Genomic DNA, 25,962 nt, shown 5'->3' on the forward strand with positions numbered 1-25,962 from the left:
AAAGTCCTTATTCACCAACATGGTTGGAGAGTTAGGTGGATAAAAGGAGTGGAGACTGGCTGGAAATGATAAGAAGGGCAGGGAATCGGTCTCTTATGCCACACGTGACATAACCAGAATCTACTGGCCTGTATGGATAGTCCAGTGGAGAAGGGCTGTGAATAAGAGAGAGGAGAGCTTAGAGTTTGCTGAGCAGCAATAAGCCTGAACAAATTGAGATTCAGGAATTAAGCAAATAAATTGCAAGAAGGACTTAGATGCTGTTTTTGCTAAAATGCAACAACTCTTCTTGGGCCTGCAGAGAAACTCAGAGCATTTCCCTCCCCTGGCACCCATGGCCCTTAATTTGCATGATTCTCCTGGGATCATTTTAGATTTCTAGGAGCAACAGATCTGATAGTTGCATTAACAGCTTTTGACTTACTAGAGGCTAATTAATTAATTAATAGAGGCTAATTCAGCAACAGGGTATTTCTTACAGCTTCTGGTCAGTGCTCTCTCTGACCTCAGTCTGACTTTGACCATTCTCTGTGCATGCTTCTTATGCTCTACTACTTCAGTCTTCCTATATAAACTAGAGGTTAATGCCAGTACCCTTGGAAGGCAGGGTTAAGGAAGCTGGTCCTCTGCCTTCTTACTATACCTATATTGGTTAAATATCTCCCTTTGCCTTCAATATTTTCATCTCATTAATTGGCATATTTGAGCTAGTTGGCAGTACCTGGTCCACTGGAATTCCTAGAGCTGGGTTTCTGACATAAAACTCTTATAATAAAAATCTTTATTTAATCTAACTAGAAACATGAACAGAAAGATTTTTAAAAAGACAAAACAAGGGAAGAAAACAGTGTACAGTTTACTCTATAAAAGTCCTTTTCTTATATGTGTGTATGATGTAGGTGTATGTGTGTGTGGTGTATGCGGTGTAGTGTGTTCATGTGTGTGTTTGTGCCTATGTGTGTGTGAGAGAGCGGGAGAGAAAGAGAGAGATGTGGGTGTATGTGTGTATGTGTTTGCTGTGTGTGGTATGACGTGTGTGTGGTGTGTGTACATTTGTGCATGTGTGTGTATATGTGTGGTGGGGTGAAAGGGTGCACAGAGGAAAGAACAAACTAATGAAAATGCTTGAAGAGATGTTTCTCTGAGCTGTGAGGACTGGGGAAGAGTAATTTTCAATTTGAGACCCTGGAACTCACTTCCATCATTACAGTTCAGCATCCTCTGCTGGGTGCTCTGTCACTGATCTTCAGGCCAAGCTGTGGGGACAGAAGCACAAAGGCCATGACTCACGCAGGTTATGCTGCTCCTTGTCCCCTTGCGCTGCTCTCTCAGAGAGGTCTTTCGCTACTGAAGCACAAGACTTCACATTCTTCTGCGATGAGTGTAGACTTGTTCCACTCGTCCCAGTTCTCCAGTCCTGGGGACTCTGGCTCGGTTTCTCATTATCAGTACATTCCTTTCCTTGACCTGCTTCAGCTTTGCACAAGAAACATCCAAGTACAAGTAACTTTTAAAGGCTTATTTCTCATGCGGCAATCCCTTTGTGTGGCTGAAATGGTAATAAAACTGGGTTATCAACTATTTGGCAAAACAGAAAAAAAAAACAGGTTTTGATATTTTCATGTTCTCCATAAAAGGAAATAAAATTCTTCAGTAAATTTAGTATCATCCAGCATGGTTAGGAATGCTTAATTATGTAATCCAGCTAACAGTGTCTAAACCACACACAAATTACCAATTTCCATAGATTTTCATTCTTTGGTGAGCCAGAGGTGCACATGGATCTGGCAATAGCTAAATAAATATAGGCTAATATTTAATTACGATCATGGTCTTACTGGATGGTTAATGGAGTGTCAGACAATAGAGTCATCATATCTATTACTGGGTATTGCTACTGGCTGGCTTTCTTACTAGAATTTTGTTCTTTTAAAGAAGATTCACCATAAGTAGGCATTTATAGCACTGAGTGCTAGGATCACAATGTTCTGTTTCTAAGACTGTCAGGAGTCTGTGGGATTTCCCTAACTTCCATGCTAAATTTTCTACCACCTGATGCCATAATTTTGGACCTTGAATATGTAATAAAAATAAGTTCCAGGATTTCTAGTAATCTTACGATATTTGAAAGGACAGTGATTTTGACCTTCTGATCAAAGAAATCAAAGGGGAAGAGGAAGACCTACTGTGAACTGGAAGGAGAGAGCCAGCTCAGACAATAGAGGAAAGGAGGAAGAGAAGCCATAGCTCCTCTTACCCAGGCTGAGTCTCTCTAGCATAAAATCAAATCATAGATAGGGACAACATGTAGTGAAAAGGGGTAGGGAGATGCTGAGAGAAATCAAGGCAGAGTGAGCTTTCTTTCCTCTGATGTTGCATTTTCAAATATTACGGAGTTTAAAACCATGCTATTCAGTCATAAAATACTGTCCCCTACTCCCTCTCCCATCTGTCTGTGTGAACTGATACCCTTCCCCAAATCAACTACATATAACTAATTCTATTTTCTTGGGAAGGCAATTGTTGACTAATGAATCATCTTTCCTGTAATTTCTATTTTTTGTAGCTTTAGTTTGGCCAAGTTCCCTGGCATTCCTGCTGAGTTATGTAATGGAAAATTTGACCTCACACTTTTTGCTTTTTGTAACATCACAAAACACTGATATAAAAGGGCTACACAAAAGGTAACTTAGAGATGAAGGGATGCACAAAAAGAAAAGGCTTAGGGTGGACAGGAACAAAGATACACTAAATCATCTGGAAAGGAAATATTTAGGTTCCCAGACACAAAGTTACATTTATCTTCAAGAACAGCTCGTTTGTTACAGCTTAGGATGTCACAGTGTTTCCATCATAACTCTGCTGTTCTAAGGATTGTAAACTAGCCATAAAAAGTCACTCTCGAAATTAACTTGGAACATAGGCAGAACATTTTGTAGATCCCAGGACTTGCTTCAAAATGGTGATTTTTAGGGTGGGGCAGTCAGAGGGAAAAGGTGTCAGGAAGTGATTTCTTGCATTTAGCCACATCTGAGCTGAAACAAAACTTTGGCCATCAGTCTTGTGTGATCATATTCCACTGTCTAAGGAAAACCTAACAGGTCACACAGAGTCTGCTTTGTAATTTGGACACTTGGGACTGGCCATGGAGAAACGGTTTCAGAAGCCACAGCAGATGAATGAAGTGCTTATGAACACCGTCTTTGTCTTTTTAAAACTCTTACGTCTTTCCTTTCCACAAGGCAAAAAAGACATTTCTTCGAGTGTATATCTCAGACATGAGGAGACAACACTTTAGGCACTAATCCAAAGTCTGTCTCTCTGTAGCACAAGAGTCCTACAAGCCAAGAAAATACTAAACCTGACTGTGATGGGCAGAGTCCCACACGGCTGCCGGCACCATCTTCTTATAGATGCCACAACCCCCACGTAGAGCACATACTATCCAGCCCAACCAGATACCCAAATAGGGTGTATCATGCAAACAATGATGGCTTATGTGTGTACTGTTAACCCAGACAGTGCCCAAGGCTGTCAAATGCACATGCAAGGGAGGATTTAGTATACTATTCATCTGGATGTGTTGGAGAAAGGACGGGGAAAGGGCGGATGCAGAGAAGTCCCAACAAGTCACTACTTACTCAGGCTGCTAGGAAGCCATGCAGGTATTTCTCAATGCTACCTAAACTATCCCCAAAGAAGCAATGGTGTGTACTCTAGTCCATGAAAATGAACTGCTGTTAACAGAAATACACAAATGATTCTGAGGAGAGAACACTTTCAGTCACTGTGTATAGGCTAAGTAAACAATGCTTAGCTGAACAATTAATGGTTCTGTTCAAAGAGGAAGTTAAACAGGAGAATGATGAAATATGCAAATAAGATGCAGAGGTTTCTCTTAATTTTATTGCAGATGACTACCTGAGCCAGAGACTATCTTAGATTTGAATCTCTTGTCGAGTCTGGTGAGGAGCAGTAAGAAAAGGAAACATTTGGACAGTCTGGAGGGATTCTGTTTGTCCTACTCTAAAAAGCATGTGGACAGATAAAGTTGCTAACTACCATGAAAACTATCAGGGGAAGAAAATTACCATGTGTTGTTTAAAGTCCTATTTACAGGAAGGTCTGAGATCTTGGCTCAAAAACAACCTGGCTATAATATACGAAGACTGTCAACCTTAGGAAAGACATTCTACTATAGTCTATCGGATACCTAAGGCCTTCGTGCGATACTTCTGATAGTCCACATTACAGCAAGACTGAATTTCATACTATTTAACTTGAAATATGTTTAATTTTTCTATTTCCCATGACATCTTAATCCAAACTGCTCTTGTAGTAGAGCCCACTAAAATCATCCCTTTACCTTTTAGCACTGTAACGTTCTGGTAACAGAGCAATCATGCATTCATTAATTATCCCCCTCCCCTATGCTGTCAAAAGCACTTGGAGAAGGAAGTTGGTCATTTCTTTTAAGCCAAGTTAGTAAGTCAACAACACTAACTGAATTAGATGGAATGTGTGATGTTTTTCAGCAGCACATGGAAAGAAGTGGGGTTATCTCTGTGTTTGATGGGTTATCATCTTAGGTCAGTAATTCCCATAGAATTAAACACCACTGAAAGCCATGCCTGCCACAGAACTGTATTCCAGTCACTTGAAGGCTGAAGCAAAGGACTGCCAGGTCAAGGCCAGCTTGTGTAATTTAGTAAGTCCCTGCCACACATTTAAAAGTTTTCAGTATATCTCGTTTGTTATGAGCACTAAATTTATAGATATTTATAACATCTATTTATGATGAAAGTAATATTTTTTCTTCTGAAATGGAGAGGCATGAAGACTGTTGTGAGTTACAGTGTTCAACTCTGTCTTATAAGGCAAAAACAAAAGGAAAATGTCTCAACACCAAATACTAATTTCGAATATCCGTAGGCAGTGTGTCTCTTTTCAGAGCTATCTGGTATTTGTTTTAGCTAGGGTTATTATTACTGTGATGAAACACCATGACCAAAAGCACTGTGGGGGAAGAAAGGGTTTATTTCACTCACAGTTCCTCAGCAAAGGAAGTCAGAACAGGCCAGGAAACCGGAGGCAGGAGCTGAGGCCGAGGCCATGGAGGGGTGCTGCTTACTGGCTTGCTCCCCGTGGTTTGCTCAGCCTGCTTTCTTAAAGAATTCAGGACCACCATCCTAGAGTGATCCTTTCCCCATCAATCACTAATTTAGAAAATGCCTATATGTCTGTCTACATTTAGAAAATGCCTATATGTCTGCCTACATTTAGAAAATGCCTATATGTCTGTCTACATTTAGAAAATGCCTATATGTCTGCCTACATTTAGAAAATGCCTATATGTCTGCCTACATTTAGAAAATGCCTATATGTCTGTCTATCTTACGGAGATATTTTCTCAATCGACGTTTCCCTCTCAGATGACTATCTTGTATCAAGCTGACATGAAACTAGCCAGCACAATACATGTAAGGCAAATAAGCATTTATTTTCCCCCTTATGATATCAAAATTTCAGAAAAAGTACAGACAGTATGTTCTATACCTAAAGGATCTTTTAATGACAATACACAAAGCGATTTCCTGTCTGATTACACTTGGATATACCTTGTTTATTTAACCAGCCTTGATATTACATAGAATGTCTATTAAAGTGAGCAGTAAGAAGTCACATTTGGCAGATGACTTTTTCCTATTTCTACTTCCAACTCCAATTCTCTTTGGAGAGCAAAACAATGGTGGTGGTGGGGGGGGGGCAAAAAAAGATCTGGCTAGCTAGCTTTTGTACAATAGCATGGTTTATTCTTCTTTGTCATTAGTAAGACAATATTTTTTGGATAGTCTCAATATCAGGGATTCATCACTCCATTATTCTTTATATTCCCACACAAGTTATACTTTCATGGAGAGGAAAAGAGACAAAGGAAAACCCAATGATTGAGAGCCAGATGGGCAGAGGGAGCTGACTACAGCCAACTTCCTGTGGCTGAGACACTGCTCAGGTGACATGCTGCCATCGGCATCAGCACATACTCTGGAACACACGCACACATACACACATGTACGCAGGCACATCTTTAGACAGATGGACACAGAACTTACACAGGTGTGTCTAGGCAATATACGAGCAACTGGGAAACTTTATGACACATTTATACGTTTTGTAATTTGAACATGAAGGCCGTTAAAGGATGTCTATAGTCTCTTTGCTGAGGAAACATGACCTATTCTCTAATTTTGCCTAGGGATGCTTTTCATATTTCTGCTGAGTTGGCTTTACAGTGAAGATAACTTTAAATGTGTGTTTGCTGTTTTAGTCTATTTTTAATAACTGAAAAATAACTTCAAGCTTCAAAGTTGAAGGGAGGGTACTAACTTCACTGACTTTATCTACACTTGCCAAATCGTTAAAAATATACGACTATTGCATTTTAGTTTCTTTCAAAAGCTACACATACACATTTAAGCCATTTGAGTGAGTTCGAGAGATTATGTTCCTTTGTTTCCTAAGAGCATAGAGCATCACTTCCTGGTTTGTCATCCCCCCAGGAGCTCACGTGTTAGGAAGCTGGTGTTCATGAGAGAGGCTGAGGCATGCTGGGAAGTTGGTGCTCATGGGCAAGGATGAGGTGCTATGGGACCGAGGCAGTCATGCTCTTTTTGTTTTTGGTTTTGTGAGACAGGCCCGGCAGTCCTGGAACTTGCTTTGTAAACCAACCTAGCCTCAAACTCACAGAGATCCTCCAGTAGCTGCCTCCCGAGTGTTGGGATTAAAGATGTGCGCCACCTCTGCCTGGCCAGCAGGTTCTAAAGAGGGAGTAATGTCTTCTTTCTAGAGTGGGTTAATTCTCTAGGGTTGTGATTAGTTTCCATCAGAATGGGATGCTGTGGTAAACCAGCCTGCCCTTTCTTTCCTCTCTATTTCACAGTTTCCTTGTCTGTCTCTGCCATGTTACGACACAGCATGAGGTCCTGGCTTGCCTTTGACTTACAGCCTCCAGAACTGGAAGTTAAATGAATGTCTTTGCTTTATGAATTACTCAGCCTCATGTATTTTCTTATAGCAACAGAAACTGGGCCAGGATTGCATTTTAAAGTCATGGTATTTCTGAAGTACTTTTGTTTGGCAATTGTCTAAATTCTAATACTAAATTAATTAATGAGACATCTTTCTCAATCCATAACGTCAAGGTGCACATGACTCAGTTCATCCGGATGCCACTGCCAGGGACAAGATCACTTGGTGAAGAAGTCACTGGCAGGTTTTTTTTTTTTAATTCTAAAGCTATTCCCAGGAAACTTCCTAACATCCTGGCATGAAAAGATGTTCCAAGCTCATCTGCTTTTTCCTTCATTAGCCCTTCATTAGTCAGCCATTTCTGTAATAAGCCCTAGACCCTTGTATAGAAAATGAGACTTAGCAGCCCAGCTATCGATATTATATATGCTTATGGTTATAAGTTAGCAGGCCCTCAGAGCAGAAAGATCTAGGGAATATTTCATGTTTTAATAAGCTGTCATAAAATATATTTCTATATACACCTTCTTCTAACCCTGAAAAATATTTTGCTCCCCATTTGACATCAGGGCAAATGACAGGGCCTTTGGGATGTGAAGCTCCACGGGCAGACTGCAAAAAGATACTCACATGCCAATTTGGAAGGCAAGAAGGAAGCAAGATGCAACCACTGCCTTCTGGAGTGCATTGTTTTAGCGCCTTTGGCCTAAGGGACCTGAAAACATCGAAACTGGTCTATTCACCCTAGAAAACAAGAACTTGAATTGACTAAACAGATTCTAGGCATGAGTATGGATCTGTGATATCAGTCAACATATATAAACAAAGTACAACCATGGCCTCTGCGCTCTCCGGAGGGCACTCACCCAGCTCTTTGATGACGACATGACGATGGTTTTCTTGTGACTATTAGTCAAGATGTTCAAACCGAAAAGCTAAAACTACAGAACCAAATACCCTGCTCTGGGGAAAACCACGTTAAGGAAACACATTTGTATGTATGCACTGCTCTAATGAAAACCTTATAAGAGCCATCCCTACCCAACACACACACACTGTGAAAGTTGACACTGGCATTCTTTATCAGTGTTATTTTAAGAAAGTCTAAGTTGAATTAATTATAAGTGTTTCTGTACCACAAGCCTGAGCTTGCTGTCATACCTAAATAGTAGACATTTTCTGTCGAATTTTTAAAATATGTGTCTGCTCCATTTTACTGATAAGGAAACATGCATAAGTGACCCAAAGCAGTCAGTTCAGATGGGAGCCGAGGCCACAAATAATTTCTTCTTTTATTCAGGAAACAGGAAGTAATTTTTGGGGTTATTCACTTACATGGCAACCTCTAACCCAAAGTTAACTCTAAAGGTGCATTCCCTGTTTAAGTAGGTGAGAAAATGTGGTGGATTCTTTCCACGTACACTGGGCAGAGTAAGAACACTAACATCAAGCAGCCTGCACACTGTAAATAAACATGGAGCCAATAAGCCATTATGTCTGCCCTGAGAACACATTTTCTCCAGATAGTAAGAGGTGCATTAGCACATACTTGTGTCCTGCCTGCAGCTTTCCATGGTATTTTTCACTTCCTCTGAGTTACTGAATATATTTGGGGGATTATGAGAAAAACCAGTGCTGTGATACTGATTAGGAAATTCTCTCTTCATGGGGTCCTGTGTCTACCAATTTCAGTGGATGCTGATGAAGAAAGTTCCTTTTTTCTTATATGTAATAATGGGTCATTAATGTAGGCAGGTAAATAATAGTAACCATGCTTCTCCAGTCAAATATTCATACTGTGAGACTGATTGTATTGTGTTTTCAAAGAAACACGGATTAAGTAACATGCTTTACATAAAAGAGGCTGGCAAAAACCCCCACAAAAAACAAAAAAAACCCAAAAACCTCAAACCTGGATTTTGCCACCGACCATACAGAAAACAGCCCTTTCACCATACTTCCACATTTCACTTAGAGAAAATAAAATGATTTCTTGAAAGAGGCATATTGGATTCCTGTCTTCTAAATCATAAGTCCTAAAAATAAATCCTAAAAAGGGTACCATTAGAGAAGCAGAAACCAGGCTGAGTTTATCCTAGTCAAAAGGCAGTTCTGGGTTTGGCTGAGGTCAGTTCTGGCCTCTGAGAGGCATTCTGTGGAAATCTCTATGGAATCTATTCAGTCCTAATTTTTTGTAATCCTCAAAACGCCCATCTTCACACCTGGTCTCTGCTTACTGGGAAAGAACCGGAGGCAGAGCAGTTGCTGAGCAGGAAGTGTCCTGATATAGGCAAGTTACGGAGTCCAAGCTGAGGGCTCCCAGACGTGCAGACGGTGTTTGCTGCGGGGGTTTTACAATGTTGCAAACATTAGTCACCAGCTACAAGAAGATAACACAAGCTCTGAGAGCTGCGATTTTCAAAGGGATCTGGGACCGAGGGATTCGGTGGAAGCTTTCCAGGCCAGCAGCTGCCAAGCTAGTGCATTTTTCATTGGCTGCCACTTGATAGGGGGAAGGCAGGAGGATGAATTCTTTGAGGGCAAGTTCAGACAGTGAATAGTTCAAGGTTGCAGGCTGCTGAGAAACTGGGGGCAGTGAATGGACACATAAACCACAAATGTTAAAAGGCACAACTGGTTTGATTTTCTCTGAAGTTTTAACAGCTAAAATCGTTCTATTACTGTGGAATCATTACATAGTAAAATTAATATCGATAAAGCAATGTTGGCCAGTAAGATAACGGAGTCAGCTTTTCCAATTAGCCTTTTTCTTTCTCATCTATGGTCATGGTTCCGTGGAAGGGAGTGAATTTTCATGATAGGTGGGTATGGATTTGCATTTGGACCTGATCTTCTGGGGCTATGTGATAGAATTGCAGTTTTGTTTTCTGTGGTAGAGTAAGACCTACCTAGCAAGATCATTGCAGGGGATGGAGTGGGGTATTAGATAATGACTTTTATGTGGTAGAAGAGGGGAGATAATCAAAAGAACGAGAAGTTGTCATTAGTGCCACATCCACTAAGGTCCCTCTGTTACAGGTAGCTACCCTCTGCCATCTGTATAATTATCATAGGTAAAGTTACCCTACAAAGCCAAGAAATCTGCATTCACCTGCCTGTGAATAATATATACTATTTGTTGTAATCTTCTTCATGCTTTAAAGTTACAAATAACCTGTAAATTCAAAGTTTAACATTATAGCTTTTATAAGATCTTCAGAGATTCTCTCTGTAGGGCAGGAGACATTTTCTGTAGAAGCTTAACAGTAACTTGAAGTTGACTGTGGTAGTGGGGGATATGGCTAGCAGGCTCCTCTGCATCTCCAGCAGACTTCCTGGAGATTCACTGATAATACAGACCATCAGCTGCCACTCCTAATAAAACAGCCTCTGGCTCTGCATACCTCACAGCAAGCTGTAAGTCATACATCCTCTCCTCGGTTCTGCTTTTCTTCTTTAAGGCCAGCTAAAACCTGCTTTTCATAAATCTTATGAGAGTAAATCAAAGCAACCAAGCTGGAATTTGACAGAGGACTAACCAAGACTATTTACAGCAGAATGAAGGTGAGGGCACCTGTCTTCTCCTTGTGTCTACCTACCCACCAGGACTTTCCCTTAGCACATTCCAATCATCTACATTTCAGTTATTAACAGCTACAGTTTTCTACACACTTCATCATTTAGCTCCGTGTGGCGAGGGTTAGCAAGTAATGTCCAGTAGGCCAAATGTGCCCTGAATCTGAAGAGTTAACTGTGAGAATGACTTTTACTTTTGTAAAATGTTGAAAATTTAGAAAATACGTTGTGACTCTTGAAAAACAAAACTAACTTTCTGTGGCAACAAATACAGCTTTATGCAAGCATAGCCACGCTCGTTCACTTATATCTTGTCTGTGGCTGTTACAGCAATGGCGTTTGGTGGTTATCACAATGATCTAGGGCTAGCAAACCCTGGAAGGCTTACTAACTGATACTCCATAAAAGGTCTTGCTGTGGAGGTGAAGCAAATGCCTGCAGCAACATTTCCTTCCCTTTCTCTCTGCTCTGCTGCTCTAGCCCCTCAGCTTGGAAAGGAAATATTAGCTAGATGCTGGAAGTAGAGTAAGACAATAAAAAGAGAAGTGGTATAAAAACCAATAGGTGTGCGTCTCAAGTCGTTTTTAGACACAAAGTGTTTATGTTAACTCTGGACTTTCCTAGAACATGGCTTCTCCCTTGCTGCGTTCTCAACTTCCTCCACCTTTGGAAAAAGGAGTCTTGTATTTACTAACAGGATCCTTGTGATAGAGATGAGACATCTCATCACTATGCCCTCCTTCACCCTCCCTTTCTCGTCGACCCAAGATCTAACAAAGGAGCGGCACTGGATTTCTCAAAACCTTCCCAGTTGACCAATTTAAAAACTAAAACCCACTGTTCTAAACCTATGGAGATAGAACTGTAATGTGACCATATAATGATTACAATGAATAATTCATTCTGGTCTCTCCTGGAGAATGGGGCACTTATGGCAAATGACACTGAATTATTTAGTTTCTGGAAATTCCCTTTCATGAATATGTCATTTCAGTACATAGTTTAACAACGCTGATGTCCAGGGAAATACCGTCTAAATTATAGCATAAAACAATGATCCCAGACTCAAAGACCGGACAGCGAGAGGTGCTCTGACTCCTATTCTGTTGCCGTGATGAACTCCATGATGGGCAACAACCTGGAGGAGGAAAGGACTTATGTGCTTAGCAGTCACAGTCCATGACTAAGGGAAGCCGCAGCAGGAGCTCAAGCCAGAAGATGGAGGCAGATACTGAAGCGGAGACCAAGGAGGAGTGCTGCTCCCTGGCTTGCTTGCTACGGCTTCCTTGGTTTGCTGTCTTAAACAACCCAAGACCACCTGTCCAGGTGTGGCACCAGCTGCAGGGAGCTGAGTCCTCCCACACCAATCACTAACTGAGAAAATGCCTACAGGCCGACGGGAAGGAAGCAGTTCCTCTACTGAGGTTTATATAAGTTGACATAAAACAACCAGTACAAGATAGAAACAGGATGGGCACAATTACTTTATGTCCAGAAAAGAAAAACTTACTTATGATTATAAAGACAATATCACTTGGCAAATGTATTTCTAGTCAAACTTTAATATTTCATAAACTTTGCAAATGTATTATCAATCTAAGGTTTCATCCTAAGGCACTTGATTTATCTTTTATTGTAAAAATGAAATAAAAAATTTTTCTTTGAGCCAAATAAGCCCCCATTTTCATTAACAAAAAGAATTGAGTCTAAGAGCTGTAATAACTGCTAAAAAATAACTGATCTACTAATAAAATATCAAGGGATATATTTATGATATACTTTGGTGAAAAGGTATTCTGTGTGTGCGTATGTATGTATGCATGTGTTTGTGTGTGTGTGTGTGAGAGATACTAGAAGCCCGATATAACACTATCCATTGTGTTATAGCTACATGTAAAAGGATAAAATAAAATACAAAAATAACCATTATATTTAGAGTTCACAGTAATGACTTTTGACCCTCTCCATTGGCATGATAGCTACGCAGCCCAGGCTGGTATTGAGCTCGTCATCAACCTATTATAGCTTCCTGGATGCTGTTATCACCAGTGTCACCTTCCTCAGTTCGTGTTAAGGAAATATGAACACCAGCTATCATTATACTGTTATCACTGCACAAGAATCAAGATTAGTTTCTAACCACAGACATTACCATAAGCACTTGTAAATGAACTATATACCATCACTTTATCTTATATCTTTATAATTTACAATGTAAAATTATCTATGAATAACTCCTGGATAAATAAGTTCCTGGGTAAATGTACAATATATAAAAATATTTAAAAATTTAACAAAACATTCCTTAATTATATGGTTACTTCCAGGAGACCTGTACAAGATCAATACAATAAGGCCAGTCAGCATTCCAGCAGGTGACACTAATTAGATACAGACCACACACACACACACACACACACACACACACCACACGCACACCACACACACACACACACACACACCACACACACACACACACACACCACACACACACACACACAGAGGATCTGAAGGTGGGAGGGGTGTGTACTGAGAGTGTCTAGAAAGATCAGCCAGGTGGTGGTGGCACATGCCTTTAATCCCAGCACCCAGGAGGTGGGGGTAGGCGGATCTCTGTGAGTTTGAGGCCAGCCTGGTCTATAAGAGCTAGTTTCATGACAGCCAGAACTATTACACAAAGAAACCCTGTCTCAAAAAACAAAACAAAACAAAACAAAAAAAACAACCTAAAATCAGTAGTAAGGCACTGGTACTTGCTAAGATTTATTCTATGATCTTACTCTATCACTATGATAAAAAATTATAACTATTAATAGAAAGCAAATATTAACAGAAAGCCCAAACAGCTATTGTCTTCACCTGGAACACAACAGAAAGTTGGTAGATGTTCAGTGTGAATAGCCTAACGATATACTGGATGAAGAGGGGAAGAAGGAAAGCCTATTGGCTAAGAGCAAGGCTGAAATGGTGACTTGGGTTAACTCTATGGCTTTAGGCTGATTCCTTAACTCCAGAATATCAGTTTACCTGTCTGTAAAGGAGGATAGCGTCATATAATGCAACTGAGTGATGCGAAAAATAATTGCAATGATCTGCACAGAGTACTTCCCATGCAGCCTGCATCAGCCTTTAAAGCTCTCGCCAGCTTCCTTACCCTGCCCTGTAGGTTCCACCCTGCCTTGCCTTCAATGTCTTTCCTAAGCGCTCACTCCTCCCTCCAGTCTCACTTCGTCTTCCACTTCATCAAAATTCTTTCACCTGAGTGTCCATTCCTTGTACTCTTCTTCCTCTCATCTCCCTGTGTTGTAGAAAGCAGTTCAAATTCTTCAGTTACTTCCAGCCTTTGGAGATTTACAAGTTTACTTGGATGGTTGAAGGAATTCATATACATTTTCCATATTCCCTTTGGGCTAAGGGGATTGGGGTTAGATCATTGGGCTTAGTTGTGCATCTTCACTCACTGAGCCATCCGTCATCAGCTCACACTTGCCACATTCTAAACATAAATCCATTGGGAAAAGCAATGTCGGCGAACTGAACAACAGGCAGGACTTGCAGTCTAGCAGAGGGAGAGTGGACTCCACATGAACTAATGCAATGGAAGCGCTCTTCTGTGACTTCTAGAACAGGGCAGGAATAAACGAGGTCAAATACAGTCTGTCCTCAAGCTACAAGATGCCACCAGAAGTACCTGCTCTGATGCTGAAACAAGCACAAAGAGGGGGATAGGCTAGGTTTGGTCCATTGGAGAGTTTTGGCTTGGCCAAGCACTGAATAGGTAGTTTTTAAATCCATTTATTTCCTTAAAAATATTTATTAAGTATGTAAAAATGAGGCATAGGTTTAGATACTAAGAATACAACAGTGAGCAAACTCAGACTATTCAAGTCCTGGTCCTTGTGCAATCGCATGCTAATGTGGAGGCGGAAAACAAAGAAGAAAACCTGTCGCATATTGAATTATGAAAAAGAAGAGGAGAGTGGAGAGTTGTATGAATGGATGTTTCTGACAGAAGCCTAGACCATCCAAGGCAGGCCTTGCTGAGAAGACGACTTCTGAATAAAGGGCGAAGGGTCAAAAGGCCATGGTGATACCTGGAAAAGAAGGAAGAGCAATGGCAGAGGTCAAGAGAAGGGAATGAACTGGTGTACTGGAGAAACAGGCAGGAGGCCACTGGAGCTGCAGGGACGAGGCCAAAGGGCTTCAGGTTTCACCACGAGGCCTTTGGCTTTCAGGCTACTTGAGACTGGGAGAGCCTAGAGAGTTTTGAGCATGGGCAACATGATCTGATGCATTTTCAACAGATCCTTGGATTCTGAAAAGGCAATCTTCTGTGCCTAGAGACAGTAGACTTGGTGAGAGGTAGTGGCGGGTTGACTATACACCAGCACAGTGAAGACCCACAGTGAGTGGTCAAATTCTTAATATATTCTGAGGGTAGATCCAACAGAATTTCCTGACGGATTTGATGTGTGTTTTGAAAGGAAGAAAGAAGTCAAGAACAACTTCAAGGCTTCTGGATTAAAGCAAGTGGAAGAAAGAGGTTGCCAACATGTGAAATCAGGAAGTTTAATGTCATAATCTAGACTTCCGGTTTCTCTCAAAAGAGTGCAAGATCTTGTCAACTACATAACTGTACTTTTTTTACATGACAAAAATGATTAGGAGCTAAGAAGCCACTAGCCCTTTTAGCCCTTTTGGACAGGGACAGGTCCTTAGTCTTCAGCTGTCCTTGTTCCTAGTCTCATACCAGACCTTCTGGGTGATAAAAAGTCCTCTACCCATGTGACTCCTGCACACAGCTGGCGTTCAAGATCCCCACTGCAAACTCTCTCACTCACTGTAGGAAAGTTTAACAGAAAGTTTTACCTATAGAAAAAGATCAGGAGCCGGGCGGTGGTGGCGCACGCCTTTAATCCCAGCACTCGGGAGGCAGAGGCAGGCGGATCTCTGTGAGTTCGAGACCAGCCTGGTCTACAAGAGCTAGTTCCAGGACAGGCTCCAAAACCACAGAGAAACCCTGTCTCGAAAAACCAAAAAAAAAAAAAAAAAAAAAAAAAAAAAAAAAAAAAAAGAAAAAGATCAGGAGGGAAGCACTGGGGAGATGAGAGTAAGGGAAGTGATTTAAGAAATCAATCTGCCCACTGTGGTATCAGAAAAGTTAGCATTTTTGATTTCTGAAAGTGACTAAATAAATTTAAATGTCATCGCCCCTCTGCCTCAGAGGCCTATGCTGGTTTGAAAGTGGCTTTACATTAACAAAAGTAGCCTTGGGCAGTATGGAGCTGCGGATGGGCAAGGAGAATGAGCCCTGAGAGGCAAGGGCAGTCCCTCCACATGGGTGCTCATTTGCAGACAAGAGGGACAAGTCTTGTCCCCAGTTAGCTCTATATGACAAGGGTGAACTCTGACATCAGAAATGACTTCGAGTGTGTTATCTGGTATGGTAGCTCGCTGTTATGAACGGGGCATGTGTTCTAAGGTGTTCGTCTGGTCTGTGAAGACTGCAGATGATAAGGGGCACGTGCTCCACTGAGACAAGCACGCATGTACTGGTCGGTTTTTGTCAACTTGAGTAACCTGGGAGGAGGAAACCTCAGTTGAGGATTGCCTCCATCAGACTGTCCTGTGGGGTATTTTCTTGATTAATCATCGACAGGAGAGGGCTCAGTCCACAGCGGGGAGTGCCACTGCTGGGCACGGGGGCCTGAGTTGTATAAAAAAAAAAAGCTGAGCAAGTCATGGAGCAAGCCAGGAAGTGTAATTCCTCCATGATGTCTGCTCAAGTTCTTGCCTCCTAGTTTCACTAAACAATGAAGCTTTAAGTTACATAAACCCCGTCCTCCCTAACTTGTTTTTGGTCAGTGTTTTATCATTGCAATAGAGTAGCAAACTAAGATAAAAATATGTGAAAACTTAGTCATAGTAAGAAATTAATAACCATAATAGAAAAAATAGGATAGTATAATGTGAGAAAAGGATTTAAAATATATTAAATGTTCATTTACTAACTTTATACCACATCTGATCGTGAATAATAAGCCTTGGAAAGCAAACTAAATTGCAGAAGGGATTCCTATTGTCTTAAAGTCAGGGTAGATAATCATCAAGACGGATGGCGATCTCTCAAGCTTGCATTTCCACTTTCAGCCAGCAGTCAGCATGTCGGTCCTCTAATGGAGCTCCGGCAAAATCTTAGTGTGGCAGTCGGCATATCCATCCTGGCCACTGACCAGTGTTGATCTGAACAGCCATGTAACCACCCCTAAATGCCATCTGGATAATGAAGGCAGCGGGGACAGTATAGATTCTGAAGCTTCCCAAATGGACCTTTATTTTATCCAGTCCAATGCTACTAAACCTAGGAACAGGTCCACACCAAGTTAGAGGGTTAACTCTTCAATGTGCCCATGCATTTTTCCCAGTTGCCCAGAGCTGTGCTTATTTCTGAACCTGCTTGTCCCTACTGGACTTGTTAGCAGAATTATTTGAAAGATGTTCTGTATGACAAATGCATTCAAGAGTGCAAAGAGAAGAAAAAGCGATCAGTGTAGATGTAGATTGGACAACTGTGAAAGGCAGGAAAAGTGCTTCTAAATAAAGAGTCCAAGGGCACTCAAGCTATAATCTTGTTCCACAAGAGCAAAAATGCAACATGACTTATAAGAAACCATAGAAAATACAATCATTAAGGTATAACTAATGGAAGAAAAATGTTGTTAGAAAATTGTGATTAGCAGACCTATAATGAGAGAAAAGGCCTGGTGCTACTGCAGAGATACAAGCACACTGAGAGGAGAATGACAAGCCCTATGGCAGAACTTCATCGAGGCCCTTGTTCTTATTTAAAACCAAACAAAGCAGGTAACAGGAATGTTGAAACTGCTTTCCAGGAAGTGTGTGCATGTGTGTGTGCACATGCATGTGTGTGCGCGCGTGTGTACCGTGGAGAATGGGTTTAAGGCTGTAGGAGCGAGGGACAGAGAGACAGATGCTTTTGATAGGCTGGCATGTCCTTGCCAGTGTGTCAGCCAAGGGGAGTACAAGTTCACTTTTGTAGAGAGCACACTGGTCTTCATCTAATTCTCACCAAGTGGAGATTGCTTTAATTGGTCGGAGGTTTTGGCCTGATCCTTTCTTGTCGTAAAAAGTATGATGAAATTACTCAAAAAGTAACAATACATGTTGAAATTTACCTGGGATGGCTCCACTGTGAAGAGCAAAGAAAACTTTGGTTTTTTTGAGGGTAAGTCACACAGAACAGGAGTAGATCTAGGGAAAAATAATAGTTTTCAATGGCGAGACCAGGCCTGTAATTTTCTGCAGCACACTATGACATCATGGTTTATATGAGGCCAACTCCATAAATCAAGCCTTACCTAATTAGAGATTCTTCTGCAGATCTACATTATTAGAGCAAATAATTAAAACAGCCTAGGCAATAACGCAAGCCAGATCTATTTACAAAAATGTTCTTTTTTACCCCCAAACTTTTAGTCTTCCTACCACTTACAGATCTTTCCCATTTACTAAATTATAGACTCAGAGTGTTTCTTTAGTCTGACTTCACTTTCAAGGAATTCTTCAATTAACTTTACGTTGCTTTAAGCTGTTCATCCAACGAGAAAACAATCTGTGGTTTCTGACTCCTCTGCGTGCCAATGGCTGCCATCCATGTTTGACTTTCAGACACACTGTCTCTAGAGAACCAGGCTGTGTTTGCATAAAACCAGCCAGTTGTCATAGCATTTTGACAAGCACTATAGGAAAACAAAGAACAATACTCTGTCGTGGCTAAAGGGAGAATTACCACTGCACTGGGGACATACATGACAACCACACCCAATCACCTGGCCTGGGCCAGAAAGTAGCACATACTCCATTTTCACTGTGACCTGGCCATCCTCGGGGGAGCCATCTTTTTACCAATTCCTTTCTTCCCACCATGCTCTTTTCTTAGATTGTTAAAATACCTAAAACTCAAGGAAAGTTAAAACACCTAAAACTTCTTGCAGCTACAACAAGATGCAAAATTGCCCCTTACAAATCTACACAGCAACACTATGTGATTTCTGCAATGGCTATGGTGCACCTACTGCCAGATCTTCAGCCAGAAATGGAGTAATACAAAGTCTCATCTCAGAGTAGAACGTCAGTCCAAAAGCCTAAAGTAGTCTCTGCCTCTGGTCTAATACTAAGCCCTGTTGTCTTCATTCATTCACTTATGTTTGTAAATGATAACCTGACTGCAGAAATAACCAGCAGAACTAACGAGGAAGCAGATGCTGACTGCTGAAGAAAAAGATCTTCACATTTTGTACATACCCCAGCTGAGGCAGGAAGAACTGACTCCTTTTCTTTGGTCCCTGGGTTGTTTCTGAGTGTCTTTGATCCTCTGGGAGCACTTGGGAAGCTAAGACTCACACAACAATAGTGAAAGCTGAAGGCCTCTGGGATAATCAAAATGAGATAAATGTGCTACCTACTCTTCCAAAGTCACACTCAAGCTGTGTCTGTAGTGGAATGTGAAACTGTTGAAGGGGCGGGCCCTTTCAAAGCAGTGCCATGGCATATCACACATCCAGGTAGAGTCAGAGGAACTAGGATGAATGCATAGGCCAGGTATCCCCAGGACTGATACGAGATTGGCACTGGCCCCGCTGAGGCTGCCTGTGGCGGGATACCAATGGAAACTGTTTATTCTCCTCCAGACAGCACCATGCTGGGATCTTCTGTGATCTTCTGTGATCTGCTGCTATTGTACCTGAATATACTGATTTTGATGTCTGTGTCTGTCCCAGTTCACTCCTCTCTTCTCATTCCTCTGACCCTTCCCTTGGCTCTCTAGCCCAAGCCGGAAGCAACAGGATCAACCATCTAGGCTATTCATTTTTCCACCTCCACTAGGAAGCACAAAGTTTGGGAAGCTCAGTGGCTAAAAGTGCTTGTTATGCAAGCCTGATGATGTGAATTTTTATTATATGAATTATTTATGCAAATATGGATATGGTGGCAGGTATCTATAACCCCAGCATTCCTACAGGAGACTGTCCTAGAAAATTATGGCCCAGCTAGCCAGAAGGGCATAGCACAGGGGCAAACATGAGAGATCCAGCCTCAAACAAGGTAGAGGGTAGAAAAACCAGGAGGTTTTCCTCTGATATAGGTAGTGGATGGATGTATAGATGGATGGATAGGTAGATATATAGATGACGAATGGAGACAGACAGATAGACAGAGGGATAGATAGATGAATAAATAGATGGATGGATGAATAAAGGGATGGATGGATGGACAGATGGACACACAGACAGATAGGCTGGACTAGCATGATGGCACACACCTTTCCCAGTGCTTGGGAAACAGATGCCGGTCTCTGTGAATACAAAGTCAGTCTGGTCTACACAGATCAATCAGGGCTACTCAGAAAGATCTTGTTTCAGAGAAACAAAGGCAAATATATACATACATACATAGATACATAGACGGACAAAGTTCCATAGAGTATTAGATTTCTTCTTTAACATGCAAATCACTGTTTTTACTAATTTATAATTTCTTCATTAATCACAGAGGGACTCCCTGATATTCAATTTAGATCTTTAAGTCTATTCTGTAATCGACATGTTCAATATAAAAATCACTGACTTGTTCAAGGCCCTGCTTTATGTAGTAAGAATAGCCGTCTAAACTGAGGTCACGATGTAGACCTTGCCTCGGAGTCCTAACGAACTAGGTAACTAATCTCCTGTCTTGGTTCTTTCAGACATGCCTACGTAAAACAAAATGTTATAGAAGTTATAGAAGCTTTTGCTCCTATAAGGCAATTCTGAAATTCAGAGCAGGACTCCTCTTCTCTAGAATTCTTAATACTGGCATCCTAAGCCTGGTTTTGGAGTAAAAACGCAAAGATGTCAACTTGGTAAATAATCATGAGCAAGGGGGACAGAATGAACTGAAATCACAGAAATTTGAGTTTCTTATGACTCCCAACTATACGGAATAGACTTCAATGGCAAGGACCAGTGTGTTACCAGGAACTTTCAACTCAAGTTTTGTCTGATGCCCTGAAAAGCAGCGACGTCAGAAAAAAGGCATCCTCCAATGTTGTGTGAAATAGCTGGGAAATTCTGCACTGTGGTTAGAGGTCTAGGCTTGAAACAGTGAGCACACTGGCTTTAAGAAAACTGAGAGCCTGTTATCCCCTAACAAAGCAGTCTTTGTGATGAGCTAATAAAAAGACCACATTTATGTACCTTTGCAAATTTTAAATTAGATCAATAAAAATGAACATCATGAATTTATGACCATGCTTTGGGTACTATGGTCATTTTCACCGTATCTGGCATGGTGGATATGAGAAAGGATAAAGGGGGCAGAGGAAGTTTGGAGGATGTGCTGGATGATTTCAGACTAAATAAGATAAGCATGATTGTTGAGAGGAGCTAAACCTACAATGTAGCTTCTTAGCTGATCTAAACATTTCAAACAATTCTTTCTGCTCTGCACAATGGGTTCACCAAGTTGGACTTCTCTCTATTGTTCAATCCACTTCCAGCTCAACCGATAATCAGAGCCATAGAATGGAACAAATATTTGGAAGTATTGATTTCTAGTGAGAGAAATTTTTAGGTCATATATTTAAGGTGAAGAAAATGAAGGCCTTAGTTAGGAATTCTTAATTATATAGAGAATCTAGAAAGAGGAAATGAAAAAAAAGGATTAAAAACAGCAGAATAAGTAAACTAGGAGCCTCTGAAGCTTTGATTCTCAACCTTCCTAATGCTGAGACCCTTAAAAACAGTTCCTCATGTTGTGGTGTTGTGGTGACCCAACCATAAAGTTATTTTGTTGCTACTTCATAACTGTAATTTTACTATTGCTATGAATTGTAATGTGTAATATCTGTGATTTCTATGGCATTAGACAACCCCTGTGAAAATGTGTTCCATCTCCAAAGGGGTTGTGACCCACAGGTTGACAACCACTGTTCTAAAAGCATCTTTAGAGCTCTTATTTTCTCCAAAGTGTGTTCACATGGACTGGCTCAGCAAAGACAAGTCTGTGTCAGTGTAGAGCACTTGAGACAGTAGCCAAGCTATTCCACCTACACTATGAACCTGAAAGAGCACTAAATGCTATCTTTCCTACGTTTGCCTGACTTCTGTAGAGCGTCTCACTGGAACGGTGACTCACAGGACACACGGTGACTCACGGGACACACGGTGCAAACACTGTCCGGCAGCAGCACGATAGGTTTGCTTTTTCTTTTCTTTATTCCCTTCCTTTCCTCTCCCCTCTCTCTTTTTTCCTTCAATTTTCAGTTTTTGAGACAGAATCTGATGGCACCCAGGCTTAGTAGCCAAAGGCGATCTTAAACTCTTGCTCTTTCGGCCTCACCTCCCAAGGGCATGCACTGCAGCCCCAGCTCATTCCTGGCTGCACTTCTCACTCTTACCTGTCTCGTGTCCGATACTCGGGAACAACATGGAGGGAAATACCTAGTATTTCTGTTTTACAACTCCTCAACAATCACAACTGGTTTTTCTTTACTGAATGACAGCCCAGAACACCTTCACACCAGGCTTTCAGCCACGGGTACTGAAATGGAGTGCACTCGAGAAAGCCCTACACTGATCTTCAGGACGGTGATTGCTGATCACTTACTGGGGCCTGGTTTCTAGAAGACACGGGGTAGGAAGTAGGAAAGATTTCAGGATGAAGGTAATTAGACGAAGAAAAGGCTACAGAAAAACCTGGGGTTAGATGGCAATATTGAAAAGATAAGGAGGCTCACACCTGAAACCTCAATACCTAGGACTCAGGGATGGGAGGATCACTGAAAGTTTGAGGCCACTCTGGTCAAGAATATAGTAATATCCTGTCTTAGGAGATAAAAGAGATAGATGTAAGTACCTTTTCCAAATATTTTGAAAATAATTTTAAAAAATGTATTAAGAGGACGTCATAGAGTAATAGAAAGTGGAGTGTTTTGTAAAGCACTATTCAAGGACAATACGGCCTGTTTCAAATAAAAGCCTTAAATGAAAAAGGGAACTTCATCAGTCTGTTATAGTTTACTCTGTTATTCTTGTCATCAATCTATTTCTAAAGTGTACCTGGTTGTCTTACCTAGATGTAAGTATTAGCAGGGAAGGATAAATGGGTACAAGGAATTCTAAGTCTGGAATCAGGTATAAAGAAGTCATTTATTGCAAATTAACAGAGACAGCATAGTTTGAAAGACTTTCTCTCTCTAAATGTATATATCACCTCATTACTGCAAACAATAATCATAAAGGATTTAGATTATAGTATGTTTACCAACTCCATTTGTCACATATTCACAGGGTGCCTTCTTTGTATCAGGCAGTGTGACAGGTGCTATATGTATAAACATGTGCACAAGAAGACATAGTCCCTAGTATCATGGGGCTTTCAATTCAACAAAAGCAAACAGAAGATGACCCCAAGGCACTAAGAGTTTAAGACAAGTTTCTCTTTTGTAATTATGTATTAGCCAGAGCAACTTTTGCTTCAATAATCTTAGCATATAGTTTCAAGCATTGCCAGAATTACTGATAAAATGAACTTTATTTTTTAAAAAGTATTTTTTGGATGCTGAGGATCAAAATTAGGGTTTCACACATGGTAAATACTCTACCACTAAGTAATACCTTCAGTTTCAAAGGAGCTAAAAACATTCTTCTATAAGGCTGGATATGTAGCTCAGTTCGTAGGGTGCTTTTCTATCATACAGGGAAGCCCTGGGTTTGAGGTCCAGCACTGCAAATCCTGAGCATCGTGGTGCATGCCAGCATCCTATCACTCAAGATGTTGAAGCAGGAGGATCCAGCATTTAAGGCCAATCACTCTCAGCTACATGGAAAGTGGGAGGCCAGTCTAGACTACATGAGACCTTATCTCAAAGGAAAATTCTACCAATAAAATAGAAAGACAATGAACACAATTTGTAGATGTAAAGAGTTATTACTGTTAAATTATAATACTACATGAAGCTACTTATAGATTTAATTTAATGCACATTAAAACTTTAAAAATACTTTTATACAAAAGAATAACTCTAAAATTTATATGGAACCACAAATCTCCAAATAACCAAAACAATCTTGAATAAAAAGAACAAAATTGGGCGTATCATGCTACAGACTTTAAGATACACAAAATAGCATCAAAAATTCATGATACTGGGATAAAAAACAAACATAAAGACCAATGAAAATAAGAGAACCCCCAATCCATACATTTATGATTTACTAATCTTTGATCAATGGGACAGGAGCAAAAAGGGGGTAAGTGCCAGTCTATTTTTTTTTTTAAATGACACTGGGAAAACTGGTTATCTACTAACAGAAGAACGAAACTGGACCCTCATCACAAAATGCATCAAAGACCAGGAACTATAGAAGTATTAGATGGAGACATGAGAGAAACTATAAAAGTATTAGATGGAAGCATGGGAGGAAGTGATTTTTTTTAACATATTCTAAGCAGAAGAGATTGCATCGATGATAGTTTATCCACACAGAAAAGAAAATAATAAAATAGAGAGATGTCCTACAGAAGGAAAGAAAATGTTTGTGAATCAAACACATGCCTAATAAAGGGTCATTAGTATCTAAGAGAGAGACCTCAAAGACCTTGTTGGAGGAAACACGTCACTGTGGGGGTGGGCTTTGAGCTCTCTTTCGTTCAATGGAGTTCCTGATGAAGCATCCTCCTCCTCCCAGGCTTCCCAATATCAAGGAAGATTTTTACTCCTTTCCTAACAAGCCTGTATTCTTTAAAGGGTTCCTGATTCCACCAGTATCTTAGATAGATGGGAGGGTCTTTAGATGATCATTTCTTAGAAAATACAAAAAATGCTTGTTTGGTTTGGGTTTCTAATGATATCAATGAGAAATTAAATTCTCAGGAAGGAAAATTAGGGAAAACATTGAAAAATTTGTATAGGTCTTATCTAGAAGGCTTTTTGGTCAGCTAAAAATCATCAATTCTGCCAGTTTCTGTCCTGTCTTAAAGCTATGAAAGAAAGAATTTTTAGGTATTTCTGTCTTTATATCCTAAAAGGTAGGTAAAGATATCCATGTACATAATCAACCAACATGCCATATGAATTGGATTTTGAATATTTGAGTTAAATGAAACTATTCACCCTTGACTTCCCATATACATGCCCTCACAGGGGTTCTTAAAAGCAATCTACCTGCTAGTCGACATAGACATGATCTTCATCTTGATATGAGAAATGCATCACTTCATATCACAGGTTGCCAAACATAATTAGGGATAAATATAGACACTCTCCATTTCAAGTTACACTTGTGTTTATGTTATCCATCCCCTCACCCGTCTATCCGTACATTTTACCAAACGCGCAGTACTTTTTGCTTTTGACTACATCTCCTTCTAGCACATGCTGACTTATAACTCCTTATGTACCCAGGCTGGCCTCAAACTCACTGACAATCTTCTTGCCTCAGCCTTTCAAATACTGAAATTAGAGGTATTAACTGTTACATACAGTGACAGCAGTGCTTCGAGAAAAAATGGTCCTTATGCTTTATGCTCCTGAACTTTTGGTGCGGAGCCCATACTGAGTAGAGAGTTTCCTGCGTCTAAGTCAGTGGTTCTTAACTTGTAGGTCATGATCTCTTAGGGAGGGTGCAGAATGACTCATTTACAGGGGTTGCCTAAGACCATCTGCATATCAGATATTTACATTACAAGTCATAACAGCAGCAAACTTACAGTTATGAAGTCGTAATGAAAATAATTTATGGTTGGGGGTGTCACCACAGGAGGAACTTTGTTAAAGGGTCGCAGCAACAGGAAGGTTGAGAACCGTTGCACTAGTGTTTTAAGGTGAACATCGAAGTCAATCTAACATATCATATGCTTAAGGACTGTGTAATTTACTCAGTCAGAGTCAGCAATAATATATGGCAATATCCCACAGTCTTGAATGATTTACAATTACAAACTACCGGACATTGTAGATTTAGAAATTCAGAACACAGTAGGTGATGATGAGGCACACACCTTTAATCCCAGCACTTGGGAGGCAGAGGCAGGAGGATCTTTGATTTTGAGGCCAGCATGGTCTACAGAGTGAGTTCCAGGGCAGTCAGGACTACACTGAGAAACACTGTCTTGAAAAACAACAACAACAACAAAACAAGCAAGAAACAAGAAAATAATTCAGAAGACAATAATGGAGAAGAGCGGAGGAATGAAGCACCAACTGGCCAACTGGGTACTTTGAGTCATAAAACCTTATCAAATTAGCATCTAAAAGAAAACACAAGTCATGCAAAATCATGCCAAGAAATACTT

At 40.6% G+C, this 25,962-nt stretch overlaps 1 protein-coding gene across 2 annotated transcripts in view; it reads right to left on the reverse strand.

The window, feature by feature from the left end:
- The window catches only part of Cmss1 (cms1 ribosomal small subunit homolog), a 292,416-nt gene that overhangs the window by 107,822 nt on the left and 158,632 nt on the right, over positions 1-25,962 (reverse strand). The gene's annotated exons all lie outside the window — the stretch shown is intronic.

Source organism: Microtus oregoni, unplaced genomic scaffold, assembly GCF_018167655.1.
Source record: "Microtus oregoni isolate MIOR12 unplaced genomic scaffold, Mior012 000023F_ref0000262, whole genome shotgun sequence".
In the NCBI taxonomy this organism is placed as follows: domain Eukaryota; kingdom Metazoa; phylum Chordata; class Mammalia; order Rodentia; family Cricetidae; genus Microtus; species Microtus oregoni.